The 15,185-nt window shown below is 40.1% G+C and overlaps 1 protein-coding gene across 1 annotated transcript in view; it reads left to right on the forward strand.

Moving 5' to 3' along the window:
- The window catches only part of LOC139653733 (SPRY domain-containing SOCS box protein 4-like), a 47,769-nt gene that overhangs the window by 16,475 nt on the left and 16,109 nt on the right, over nucleotides 1-15,185 (forward strand). The gene's annotated exons all lie outside the window — the stretch shown is intronic.

Genomic DNA, 15,185 nt, shown 5'->3' on the forward strand with positions numbered 1-15,185 from the left:
AGAAACGGAAGGATGAAGAAATGAACAGAAAAAGAGGTAGGGAGAGATATTAGAGATGGAGAGAAAAAGGAGAAGAGAGATGAATAAAGAGTGAGCGGGGGGCAAATTGACAGTCATGTCAAGAGATTGGTGTCAGCTCTGTGGAGATCAAATGAATTAGTGACGGGGGAATGAAAGAGGAGGCGGCAGTGGAGAAATTGGGGTGCTAATGGTGGGCTGCAGGGTGAAAATTATACTGATTACTGAAGGTAAAAGTGTGGGAATATGGGTGTTTTACACTCACACTAATACACACACTCTCACACAGAGCTTAATGCTTATTGTTGTAGACCTCATATTTAATGCTACATTACGAGGAAGCTAGAGCGTCATTTTTCTCTGGTCTCATCTCCAAGAATCCTCATAATCCCGGGATAGTGTTTAATGTCATCAATTCTGTCATTGACTCTCGTCAGTCAAGGGTGAAAAATTCCTGCAGTTCTTCACCCAAATCTCACCTCCTGTCAAGGACCCATCAGCTTATCTGGAAAACTTAGACAGCCAATATGAAATCCTCCACTTGTCCCTTAGACATTCTCCCCACCAAGTTTATTAAAGAGATATTTGACATTGTTAGCCCTTGAATTCTATATATCATCAGCAGCCCACTGACCATAGGCACCTTTCCATTTGTTTTAAACATGCAATACTCCAACCCTTCCTGAAGAAACCCAGCCTATTTTCAGCAGCCTATTTAAAACCTTTTTTTAGCTTTTGGTAATGACACATTTTAAACAAACGCAAATTAATGAATGAAATAGACATGACATCAGCTTTTTTTAGTTCTTTTAACAGCGTTTCAAAAACATCTGTAGCTAGAATTTCAACCCTGCAAATAGTTGAAGTGTCAGACGGGTACATTTTTAATAGCGGATGTCACACTAGTCACTGTCATTTATCACCTCATCCACGACAGCCAGCATGCAGGCTGTGAATGGCCTTTTCTTCTTTACTAAGATCCAGGATACACGAAGGGAAGCTGCTGTAGCTGTCTCTTGGTCTGTGCATGACCGCACCAGGGTAATACGGCTCCGATCATAAGATGCAATCAAACTCTGCACTTTAGCGTCCCTCTCCTGTGATCCCTCGGGAAAGTTTGTCCGGAAAGTTTGGTGTTTCTCAATGTGGTGCCTCCGAATATTATATTCTTTAACTATCACAACACACTCATTGCAAATTAAACACATTGGTTTGGCGTTTGGCGATGGCGGTAAAATAAAAAGGTATTTGCCAGTCCAGGCAGGGTTGCTTCTGGGCCGGATGTGGCCCGCGGACCGCCAATTGAATAGGCCTGTCCTAGATCCTCAATAAATACAGGCAAAATTGCTACTTGTTTGAAAAGTTTTAGAGAAAGTTATTTCCACTTAGCTGATGTCCCTGCTCTGCTCAAAGTAACTAATGACCTTCTATCAGCAGCAGATGCAGGTGATTGTGATATTCTTATTCTTTTAGACTAGCTACCTTTGATATAGTTGATCATGTAACTTTAATTAACTGTCTGGGCACTGGGTTGATATTACAGATGGGGCACTGAACTGGTTCTGCTCCTTCCTTGTCAATAGAACTCAAGCTCTGTCCTCAAATGTAATTCATCATCAATCAGGAAATGAGTAAATTAGGCTAGCAAAGTCTGTCTTCTTTTAAATGACTTCTCAAGACACTTTTATAGACTTGCTTTTAAGTAATTGTTTCACTTGTTTTTAATCTTGTTTTATTCCCGTTTGTTCTATTACTGTTTGTGTTTAATGCTTTGTTTCTCGCTTTCTGTAAAGCACTTTGTACTCTCTTTTTGGAAAATGCTATATAAATAGTTTATTATTATAATTATGATGAATAAATTTTACTACAATACAATTCTCACAGTTGCTTCTCTTCTGTGTTGTGTTATGCAACAATGTAACCATGACTAATAGTTTGATAAGATAGTCATATCCTTAAGATGAAGACTATTTTTTATACTGTCACTATCTTCAGTGTATTTGTAGTACAGGGATAGAAGATTTCCTCAATTCCACACTCACTCAATTATCCTCATTCAGATCTCAACACTAAGCAAGTGTATATTATTATGCCTTTTTCTGTCAAAGTTTACTTTGAAAGCACAACTAGCGTCTTCAAATTAAGACACATAAGCCCATCTGTAGCATTGTTGCTCTATATATAGAGTGCAGTGGGGGTTGACTAGTGCTGTTTCCTTGCCAACAGGCGTGCCAATCACACTGGAGCAATATATAGACGACAGCGTTTTTGTTTTTTTTATAGGTTAGATGAACAACACAATACTCTGTGTGTGTGTGTGTGTGTGTGTGTGTACATGTTTGTGTGTATGTGTGCACACTGTTTGGTATTGGCAGAGGAGTTGGTGTGCAGCACCACAGCTGTTGCTTGCAACCCACAGGCCTGCAATATAGAGCGTGAAATATAGTGTATTAGACATTTTTATTGATTATTAATGTCACTCTGCAGCAACAGGGGGTCATTACATGATGAAGTGTGTGTCTCTGTCTGTGTGTGTGTGTGTGTGTGTGCGTGTGTGTGGGTGGCATGTGCATTTGTGTATTTCTACATGCATATCTGCATGTGTGTGTATGTTGCTTGGTTGTGGTACGCTTCTAGCCTTAACTGTCCAAACTGTCTGTAACACCACATCTGCTGTTTGGCCAGTCTGCTGTTTATCCAACTACCAGATAGTGCCAGATATGCTATGTTTCCAGATATTATGTGAATTTTATGCAAAGTTTTGAAATGTTGCTTAAACTAAAATGCAAATTAGGTGTATTTCCATCAGTTGAGTTGAAGCAAATAAAGAGACTGAATGTACGTCAGACAACACATCCACAAAAACTTTACGTTACATTATTATATTACAAATGTGTTTCCATTGCTGTTTATTGTATAATTTCCTTTGAGCCTCTCTATTTTCATCATTATAAGTGTCATAAAAATACTAGAATGGAAACCAGGCTAGAGAGAGAGGGAGGGAGGGAAGGCTGAATACACACTGCAGGGGAGCAGTTATATAGCAGTTGATAGCAGGTTACTGTACTGTACTGTACCACCAGTGTGTGCTAAAAGCTCTACTGGCCTACTATACTAGTTTTGTGTAAAACAGAGACGGCCCGGTGTGTTGAGTGACACTGAGAGAGAGTGAGAGACAAGCCGAATTACTGCACAAAGAAAACCAGAGTGATTTCACACCTGATTATCTCTCAATTTATCCCTGTCTCTGTCAGGACTGTTCCATTTCCCCTCATCTGTTCCACCACAGTGGTCCACCTAATGTGTGTGGGTGTGTGTGTGTGTGTGTGTGTGTGTGTGTGTGTGTGTGTGTGTGTGTGTGTGTGGGGGAGAGAGAGAGAGGCACATATGTCACTCAACCACAAAGATATGAACCACCAATGCCAGAGGTCCACTTGCTTTAAATGGGAGATTTGAGATAGAGGAAAGAGGATGTGTAAATAGGAAACATTTCATAATGAGTTTTGTTAAATGGACTAAGACTGATATCCTTTGGCTCCGTATCCTCCCACACTGCACCATGCACCCAGGTTATGGTAAAAGCGAGGCGGCTGATATCCTTATGCATGGAAGTCCTCACAGTCACATACACTATCAGCCATCTCATAATTATGGATCTCACAACTTTGGACAGTATCGTAGAATAACATACAGAGGGTGGACGTGATAATGAAACACCAGATAAAAGAGGACTTAAAGTTTGAAGTAATTACATCACATTTAAAAAGGCAGCTACACAGGCGAGTCATGTCAAGTTGAATGGAGAACTGCTATGTGTCAGCTTTAAAGAGAGTTTCAGAGAGAGAGAGAGAGAGAGATAGAGAGAAAGAGAAGAGTGGAAGAAAGGCCACAGGCAGAGGTCAGTGGCAGTGGCGTTGGTTGCTTATAGACTTAGTCACACACATGCATATATTAGCACATCGTCACTCTTTCATGTACATTGGTGGTCGCCACAGTGGCAAGTGGGTCAATCTTTGGGACCTTCCAAGTAGGTGCCAGACTGTTTTCACATTCAAAAAAATGCAAAAATATAGTATTAAACCCAATAAAACATTTAATGAATCAATTTTGCTTAGCATTAGAAGATAGGCTACATTGTAGTCAGGAAAAACATCTAACCTAATCAGATAATTATGTCAACGTACGTAACCTAGCTGTGCGAAAGTACAGTAACTGTTGCCTTTGCATTCACTAATCCAGCAACTATGACAAGTTCCGCAAAAGGAGGCAAAAATACTGTTTTCACATTTAAGGGGAAGAGGACTTTTTGTTCACTTTGGTCAAGACAAGTGTGTACGTCTGTTATCTCATCCAGCTCGAGTGTTGTAGAAGGGGCAACCTAGTGCAGCATCACAACCACCAGAAATTCAAAGACTATATCTATCTGAAGGAAAGTTGAGGAGCTGAAATCAGTTTTGAAAGCTCAGTGGTGGCTTTTTGCAAACCCATCAGTGTAGAGTAAAGCTGCAACAGAGGCATCATTCCATGTAAGCCACATTTTTGCCACGCACAAGAGCCTTTCATGGATGAGGATTTATTTAAAGAGACTAATGCCTCTTTGACATGCTGCATTGAAAAAAATATGGATGCATGTGACATATTTCTTGATAGAATAATGTATGAAATAAAATAAAAGGCCATGTGTCCTTCCACCTTGGGAAGTGATCTTGGCATTGAAAAGGTTGATGACCACTGATTCAGAGGATTGTTGTTTTTCATTTATTTAAATCAGTGCTGGTTACTCTCTGCTGCCTTTTTTAATCGGGCCATGACACTGAATAACTCCATCCCACCCCACTACCACACAGGTCCAGTTATTAACTCAGCGATCCGATCACTCTTTCTCTCGGTAATGAATGAGAGCAGTGAAAAGATGATCCTCCCCAATCTTCTTCTCCTCTCCTCTTTGTTCAGGAAGCTGTAGGATTGGCCACTAATCAACACTTCAATTTGGCCTCCTGACATTACCAATTTACTGACAGGCTGGATTACTTTGTGTCTTCTCATGGATTCAGTTCTATTTTAAGGACTCTTGTCTTTCTCTCTCTCTCTCTCTGGCATTCTTCACTCCAGTGAATGAAACTCATCCCATTTATTGAGCTGTTACTTCATTCACCCCAGCACTTCTTCTTTTCTGGCTCTACACAAAATCGAATGTGTGACATCAGTTTTTTCAATGGCCGCTCTGTGTTTTTGCACTCCTACAAGTTAGTAGGAGTTAGTTAGATGTACCTGGAGGCGGTGAGAGTTTAAAGGTCATAAGTGCAATCATAAGGGTTCACAAAGATGTTTGCACTATCTATCTTTTGGTTCGAGTTAAATGTTTTATTTTGTTAGTCGAGACTCCTGAGTGCCCTTAGGACACATGAAGAGGAACAACAGTCCGTCTGTGAACTGTCTCGGTACTGTATCCATCTGTTGGTGTGAAAGCTGTACGGTTTCCATGACAACACTTCTTTTATGGTTCCTCTATGCACTCCTCCTGAGGATGATGTCATGACCTCAAGTCAAGTGAACGGGTCTGCCTTAGCGCTCAGGAATCCTGTCCTGTGCAATAGAGAATAGAGACATGACGTAATGTTTTTTTTTTTATTAATTTCCACGAAAAACCTTTTTTTAAAGCTTTATTTAACCAGGGAAAGTTGACTGTGCAGCCTCTGTCTTTTCCAGCGACACCCGGCTTCACATTCATACAGTTCCTCGCATTCGCAGCCGCGGTCTTCTACTGTCGGCCTCTGAGCAGCTCCACTGGAGCAGCTGAGGGTTAAGTGCCGGACTCAAAGGCATCTCGACAGTAGTTGCTGAGGCAGTGGAGAGCGTTACTCATTCACTTTCCCCACCCACGGTTTCCCAGCCAATCCTAGAATTCCACAAGGGACCTTTCTGCTACCACCTGCCATACACTAAAACTCTCAGGATGACATTTTTCTATTCTCATAGTGTAAGTAAAATATTAGAGGATAACACGTTTTGCCTCCTGCCCACATCAGGTTCATTTGACCTGTTATGAATCACAGGCAGCTTACAGTACAACACACCTGTTGCACATAGCCTTGTTGATATGCAAGCGTAATGAAACAAGGATGTGAAGGATGCATTGTTCACTCCAATGTTTGGCTTGTAATATGAGAGTGAATCAAGTAATTCAAGTAATTCAAAACAATCCATCTGTGAGTTTCAGTGTGCATCGAGCCCACATTCTTCACTAACAATGTTTTTATGTGTTTGCCGGCACTGCAATGAACATGCATTGCCGTGCACAGGATTACTTTCTACTAATGTCTTCGATTAGTTTCCTTATCGCTATGAATATCCCACCAACTGGTGTGCCTGGTGGTAACCTTGGAAACCAGCAACCCCTGGTGACTGTGCGGGGTTGAATCCAGTCTCTGCCACATTTCTCTTTACTTTCTGAAGGGGAAAAGAATTAGTGACGCACTGAAGGAACACGGACTGCCCATTCTCTGTCTTTTTTTTCTCTCTCTCTCTCTCTCTCTCTCTCTCTCTCTCTCTCTCTCTCTCTCTCTCTCTCTCTCTCTCTCTCTCTCTCACAACAAGACATAGCAAAAGGTTAATTTCCAAACAAGACATCCACAATTTGAAACAGATACCGTCTTTCACAATATGGTTTCTGTCATTTCTGGTATTTGTGAAGCATTGTGTAATTGTGTTTTGAGATAAAACTCTTCTAACTTTCAGACATCTGCTCCCTCAACCTTTACAAAGTGAGACATGGCCTTATTTTTAGGGAATGCCAACTCAGATCTAGGACCCCTGGATGACTCTCCTTTAATTCATTTAATTCCTCATCTGAAATGCAAAACCTATCCTAGAGCATCACTCCTGTTCAGAAATACTTGAAGGAAACTTAAATTATGGCTAGGAGAAAGTGGGGAGGAGGGGGTGACACTGACCTGGGGTCACTTTTGCAATTTACACACTAGCGGTTAAAATTTGGACAAGAGGCATGAAAGCTAATCCCTGCATTCTCAAAGACAACTTGACCCTGGAGTGGTTGGGAACGACGGCTGTGGTATGAGGTACTGAGGATGTTGGGGTGGGTGTTGAACAGCAGAGGGCATATTTCTCTCCTTGACTGACGCTGATCATCTTTAATACGTGTCTGCCTGCCTTGTTAAATCTCAATACGGAGTTGACAGCTGGACACCATTTGAGTCAGGATTGCATATTCACATATATGTATACTCATGCATACCTTATGTATGATTAGAGCTTTATACCAGAAGTAAAGAAAAGTGAATGTATTGCAGACACTAAGCAAAGTAGTTACTAGTGAATGGGCAGGACCGCACAGATGATTCATTGTTAAAGGCCATGATACATGGTTAACATGTTATGGCAGTGTGGATTGGTGGTAACATCTATAACCCACAATATGTTTTCAATCACTTATTTTCGCCTTATGGCCCACTAGGTTAATCACATTGAATTTCTGACCCATTTCTCCTGCGTGCCTGTTTTGCATGACCTCAAAAGGTTAACCTGTTTATTATGGCATAAAGTTTTTATTATGATCTAGTTCTCGTGCCCCAAACAGTAAAATGTGCTGAACTGGACCAATAATAATAAAAGAAAATGTGGAGCATTTCTTTGAGGATATTGTTTTACTATCTGGCGCCAGTCCCTTTAGTGGTGTTCTCTGTCCGTTTCTGGTGCTACGTGATCTATAATCCATCTCTGCTCTCTCTGTCTCTCACATGCATCCTCTCTCTTTTTCTATCTCTTCATCTCTGTAGTTATGCATGGCTTTCTCTGTCTGTCTCTTACACTGTGTCCCTTCATTCCCTCGCCCTCTGCAGCTTTGTTTGCCTCTCTCTCATACACATGCGTTCTCTCTTCTTCGTTCATCCTTTCTTTAGTTATCCATCACTTTATCTCTATCTCTCTATAATACACATTGCCCTTTTGTTCCCTCGCCCTCTGCTTGGCTCCGTGCCCAGCCAGCTATAGGTCACTCTGTTGGCTGATACTGTAGCAGTCCAATCCAAACCCACTCTGCTGCCCTGTCCTCTGCACACTCTGGCTGCTCAGGTTAAGTAGCTCAAAGGAAATGTTGAGGTTGATCCTGGTACTCGATCGTACTCGTCTTTTATGATGCGTCCCTTTGTGCTATTGTGAAAGCACTTGATTTGTTTATGGTAACATTTTGATGAGTTTATGCTCAATCTATAAACCAGTTATGTAGACTATGGCGCAGAACCTGCAGAAAACCTGTATTTAATGTTTTTATCAGGAATTCACAAAATCTGGTTGATTCTTGTGGCTGTCCAGTTTTGACATTACAGTGCATTGCCAATAGTTCAGCTCGGTCCTTGGCTCATAAAATATTTACATATGGGAGGAAATGTCAGCTGTTTTTCCACTTAATTACAGTTTAAAAAATACACAGTTTGAGATATGCTGTTTCTGAAAGAAACCCAAACTATGCAGTTAATCACTGTTCAGCTTCTTTATGATATGTTTCTATATGCACCATGGTAAGAAGAGTATTGTAATTCTTGACAGTTCAAATCATCGAAGTTATGAGTCTTTTGAATGCAATGTAAATATGCCAACATAGATCAGTCATTTAGAGTTGTAAACTGCTTATTCAGTAGTCAGCCTTGTTGAAATGTGTTTGTGGTTTCACCCTGTTTGCTTTGGTTTTATGTCCTCTCCTCAAGAGAGACTCACCCTTCAAGAGGAAGCGATTGTGACGAAGCCTTATCAGCATGATTTAATCCGTGTGTGTGCGTGTGTAACTTACACACAGTGATGGATGACTGTTTTGTAGTAAGGACAACCATTGTGGAGTGTGCCAGAGTGGGAAGGGAGTCACCTTGAGATGAATCATTATAGGCAGTGTGTGGCCGCATTGCAGACCATTGAACCTCAACTATCTTAAAATGACCACTGCATGATCTGATGCTGTGCCTAGAGGTAGAGGATGTTCATACATAAATGGAGAGATATCAGAGAAATACTTTCAAGACATTCTGAAATGGTGCAGAAAAGTCTTTCTAGCCTCACACAAAGAACCTATAATGATATCTAAATAGTGCATCTTGATGTTGGGTTAAGTTTGGTTCGAGGCCCAAGTTCAATATTGGGTCCCTTCCATCAGTTCCTGCAGGTTGGTGCAGTTTAAGAATGGCTCTTATTTGGCTATATATACTGTATATATCATGTATATCATATATTGTTTCCCTTCAAGTGCAAGCTATTATTCTATGACCTTTGAAGGGAGTGAGAACGGGCAAAATAAATTAGATTTTGATATTTAGCTGACGCTGTGTCCTATGACATTGAAATACACAAGGAGACATGTGCAGACACACATACACACACACACACACACACACAAACACACAGTAACCAGTCATGGGTTTTGTTGCTTTCGTGTCCTATAATTAGGCCAAGTAGCGTGTGTACAAGGTCTTTATTTCTTCTGCTTCTCTTTGTTTCAGTGTCACCTCCTCTGTGAGGAGGAAAGGAGGTTTGTAGAACAGTTCATATAATTGATGCATATAGGTGAGGTGAGAGGAAGGAGGCATTCTGTGTGTGTTACACTTAATGCAAGTGCTACGTGTGTGTGGCAGTGAACCAAGAAAAGCTGGTAACAAGTGGATTTCCCTCGACAACATGGTTTATTTGCATATTAACTTGTTCACCCAGGCTTTATCTTGTTAATTAATTGAGTGATTGACCTTTTTAACACTCTACTGTGCACGGAATCTTAAAAAAATTGAAAACGTAACATGCAAGTGAGAGAGAGACAATAAATGGAGAACAAAGGGAAATTCCATTGAAAAGAGAGCTAAAAAGAGAAATGGAGAAAACAACAAAGACAAACGAAAACACAGCAACAGTCAGCAGCAGAATTAAAAACATGGGAAAATTTATGTTAAAATGCGGTCGATGCTGAATAACAATCAGTGAACTCCAGAGATATTGCATGTTTAGCTCTTTACAGTGTGACAGCATCTTGTTAAGGTTTATGTTTGTGAGCCTACAATTTGGTGTACTAGGTCATTGGGTGATGCTGTTGTGCAAATCAGTGGTTGTCAACCACTGTACCGTGGCGTCTTGTGATTGTGCTCAAATGTTTAAATAAAATCAGTGTCAAACAAACATGCTGCATTCATTACATTAGAATTAGCTTTAGTAATCATATGACCATACATTCATCCTCCCAAGTTGATGCTGAATGAACCTTTTCCAGTACAGTGGATGAATGTCTGAATGTTTGCTGGGCCCCTGGTATGATCACTATTTTTGTGCCAATAAATAATTTGGTGTGTCTTTTGGATTTTCTGTCTCACCAAATTGAGTGATGGCACTAAAACAAAACACTGAGAAACACGTTTATCAGAATTCAATGTTATGCAATATCAGAAACCAATATGGATCAGGAGTCTATTCCTCTACTACTAAATACTATACTACGATACTAAAAGGTGTAGCTCAATCATTTTACATGCTTCCACGGTGAAAATGTGTTTTTAACTTACACTGCAAGTTGAAAAGTAGTAACCAAATCCACCTTGTGCTGTTTCCATGTTACACTCCACTGCTGAGTAGCTGTCTGTTCCCTGCAGCTTTACTGCTGCAGCTTCATACTCTGCAATAGACCACAGAAATAAAGTTTGTGGTTAAAAACAAATTGTAGAAACTAGGCATCAAACTGACCATGAGATATTGTTCAGACATACAGAAATTTGTGTTGCTATGTTACCTAAATTGAATAAAATGATGCCAGAGTAACTAAAGCTTAATATCCATTTTGGACTGCCTTTAGACCACTAGCTCCTATTTCTTGTGTTTTCAAAGAAAAAAACATGCTGGTGTGTGTTCCTGTCCCGCTCTGAGCAGAGCACGTTTTTAGCAATCAGAGCGCTTAGCACTAGAAGTTAAAAATACTTCAGCTTTTAGCAAAACAATGTTGCACATCAAATGGTTGTCAGTTGTCTCATAGCAACAGCAGTAGCCATGACAAGTGCTTCCCCCAAGCATCTGTTGCGTTGCCAGCTACAAAAAGATGCCTGGTGGATCCAACGGCCAAAGTTGTTTTTAGCTCAATTTCACACACTTGTATTGGAGAGCGCTCTATTTCTATTGTTCAACTAGCTATTTTCAAGGGGAAAAACTGTACACTGAAATGGGGATGCTATCCTTTTAAGAAGTTTACTTTAACTCACACAATACACTACTGTCCTTTATTTTACACAGGCAGAGAAATGGACTCCTGACCAGCAAAGATTTTTGATATTGCATAAGAGATTCCTGATGAACGATTCATTCATTTGGGCACTCAGATAAGCCTGACTACTGCTATAAATATTGTGTAATACATAAAGAACAAAACACTTTGTGCCCAATATGTACGTCATCAGCTTGGGAAAGGCGATCTGTGACAGGTGATAAAATTGATAAAAGTGCTATTACCTGACCATGGTCCAAGATTTCTTCTTGCGTAGTGTAGCCCAATAAAAAAGATTATAATATCAAACTCCAACTCCAAACTTCCTACTTCCCCAATTCCCCTTGGGGAAGTAGGAAGAAAGCTTACTGCTCTGCTCTAGGCTACAGATAGATACATATTTACACTAGTCACCAGTTAAATAAATGTTGGATGTGTGGTTTGTCAGTTCTACTTGCCACTAGTAAATTTCCCTTTCATTTTCCCACAGGGAATTTGATTATTAGTCATAATGTTTTAACAGTGTAAGGTCGACTTACCATGAGCTATTATAAAATGACTATATACAGTATGTTCCTGTAGAAGCTATAGTCAATTTGATTGTAGTTTTGTTGGTAAGAAATTGTGTTTCATTTCTAAATTCCTTGTGAAATACTACACTACCCACAAGGTTTAGCCAGTTCTCCACCAATCGGAGAGGTCGCTGTTACCATGGAAATGTTACCCGCTTCAAAGTTGTGCACGGTTGGTAGCCAGACCAGAGGTGAAGTAAGGCTTGTTGGCTTGCAACCTGTATTGGTCAGACATGATGTCTTTGTCTTTTTTTTAGGGATGAGAAGAGCAGAGGGGTGAAAATCAAAAAAAAAAAAATGCTACAAATCAGTATAGAGTATAGACATGGTAGCTGGTTAGTTCAGTTCAAAGCTTAAAATGAAAGTGGAAATTAGTTCCAGACGTTTCAGCTAAATATCGAGCACCATCAAGCTCCGTCTCTTCTGTTCCAAAGCTACTCTGTGTAGAAATGAAATAGTAATTAATCCTTTTGCCACTGTGAAGTGAAAGTTATTTGGTAACGTTTTATTTTACAGTCCGCTAATTACAGTGTAACTAGTTTGTAATTATGGGGTACCAGTAAAATAACAATGCTGTAGTTACAGGGTAACAAAACAAGAAGTCCGGGAATTAAGGGGTAACAGTTTTGTAATTATGAGAGATTTATAAGGTAATTAAGATGTAACTATTTTTGTAATTACTGCATACTTACTACATACATACAAAATAATTACAGGGTACAATAATGTAATTAGGGGGGACAAAACAAATGTTATCGGTGCTTGTTCCCTGTAGTTATGGAGTAAGTAGGTGTACTGTAATTACAAACTAGTTACACCGTAATTAGCGGGCTGTAAAATAAAGTGTTACCATAATAAACATATTTTTATTTTTTTTGCAGATAACAAGTGGTATATTAGCAGCAAAATTAACTCTCAGTGAAAAAACAGACACATTTAGAATGAGTATTGATTACATTGTTAGTAATAGAGGTATAGAAAATGTTAATGGGCAACTTATATTTGGTAATTCCATTACACTTTCACTACTTTAGGCTACAGATTACCCATAACTCAGGAATAAAGGTGTGTTTTGAAGAAATGCGCAAAGACACAGTAACAGTAGTGTGCAAATAAATGTATTCAAATAAAATGATTCAGTTGTTCATTCGTGTAAAGTGGATAGGAAGATGACAGGAGTTCAGAAGTGAACTGCAGGTGAGAGGGCAGTCAAGCAGGACTTTGGCTCATCTGCTTCTGTTTGGCAGGTCTGTTGGAGCAGCGTCTCTGCTGTTGCAGCCATGTTGCCAGCAGATTCCTTCCCCCGGAATATGCGGGATAGCCAAGAAAAGAAGCCACGCTTCTTCTTCTTTGGTTTTGTCGACAGATTTTCTTTGTCACTGGAACTCTGAGGTCCTGTAGGATTGACCAGTTGGACAGGAAGTGTCTTTTCCAGGGTCAGACTGGACAGATCCTTGGTGTCCTTTACAGTTTCAACTACAAGGCTTGGTTCCTAGATTTCCTAGACTGTTACCCTGTAACTACAGTATTGTTATTTTATTAGTACCCCATAATTACAAACTAGTTACACCGTAATTAGCGGGCTGTAAAATAAAGTTATTTTAGTCTGCATGTCTATATTTAGTTAAGTAGTTTATGGCATAAGGCTGGACAAACTCAGTCAGTGGTCCCTAACCATGTGCCACAGAGAGACGTGCAGGGTTTCATTCCAACCAAACACTGCAGCAGCTGAATTCACTGATTAGCACACCTTTATCCAGAGAGGAACAAATCAGCCAACCCATCTGGTGTAGTGTTTGGTTGGAATGAAACCCTGCATACACGTGTCTCTTGATGGCACATGGTTGGAGACCACTGCTGTAAGATTTCTTGAACCAATTAATGTTATGAACATAGGTGGGACCCAAACGCAGGACCCGGACAGGGTGGTGTTGGTAAGGAAAGGTTTTATTGTAAGGGAGGATCAGGATGAGGGGCTGATGAGCAGAGCCGGGAGCTAGGAGAACGAGGAAGGGAGACCACGCCCACGCCAATACACACACAAACAAAACATAGACAGAGCAGCAAGAACTACTGAGAGAAATGCATCCATGCAATGCCCTTTTCCCTGTGATATTCTACTTGTTTTGACTAGTTTTAGCCTCAGTTAACGACCATTCCACACAAATTATTATTTGGTTGAAAATCTTGTCATTGTTGTGCTTAAGGGCTTTCACAGAAACCACTGAGCCACAAGCTGGATAGCATTAGTTTGCAACTTTGATACATAATTACTGTACAGTTAAAAGAAATTGAACCAATTCCAGCACGAGGGATTGAAGGGTATTTTCATCTGATTATGTGCATTTGAAATGGACTTTTCTGGCTTTGCCTAATGTCCCTGGCCCGGACCGACCTTGTTGGTTTTAATATGGCTGACCTTGTATGGCATCATGGCTGTAAGCCAAGAATGAGGATTAACTGTCTGTGTCAGGCTAAAAGAGACCGCAATTCCCTGGAGCCAACTGACAATTTGTTCATATTTAACGGGATGGGTGGCAGGCAGGTAAATTGTTGTTTTCCCTCACCTTTGACCTAAAGCCTTCATGCAGTGAAGGTACTGTACATGCTGCCTCACTTTGTTAAATGCAAAAAAACACAGTAAAGACACCTGATCCTCAATGGTCAACTTTGTCCCGCATTGCAAAATATTCTCTAAGGTAACTATATATATCTCTTTTGTTGCAGAGCAAATAATGTTTTCTCTGATACCTCTGTTTTCATAAACAAAAAGATGAGATTTGACAACAGAATTGCATATTCGCATGTTTTTTAAAAGATGACAGGGTGTCTACAGAGTGTGTTTGTGTATATGCACACAACATTTACTTTCATTGCGTATAGTTAATTAGGGAGATTTATTTCAGTAGGAGTGCTGCGGTCTGGGATCATGCATAATGTCTGACATTCCTTATGATTTTGGAAGCAAAACTAATCCCATTTCAGCACTAGACTTGATAATTACGAGCCCCTAGGCACTGTAAAAGCAACCAACAATAGATTCACCACAGATCGTAGTGTGGCTCTCATGTAACCCACAAGGCATTTAACAGAAAAGGATGTCATTTATTAAGCAGCGCAGATGCATACTTTATAGCGATGTGATGTATAACAGGATGTATAATTGATCGTTTTTAATAGGTTTGTGAGGTTGGATGGATATCAAACACTCATGATGATAAATTGTTCATAAGTACTTCCAAAGCAGTTAATAATAATATACATGTTTACAAGAAATTGTACAGTATGAACAGTAGCAGGTTACACATGCTGTTTAATGTGACTGTGATCCTAATTTTTGATACTTCTATGACAAG

The sequence above is a fragment of the Centroberyx affinis genome, unplaced genomic scaffold (genome assembly GCF_046629955.1).
Source record: "Centroberyx affinis isolate AG114_WGS23_722 - 3 ecotype Tasmania unplaced genomic scaffold, CSIRO-AGI_Caff_v1 ptg001954l_1, whole genome shotgun sequence".
NCBI classification, from domain to species: domain Eukaryota; kingdom Metazoa; phylum Chordata; class Actinopteri; order Beryciformes; family Berycidae; genus Centroberyx; species Centroberyx affinis.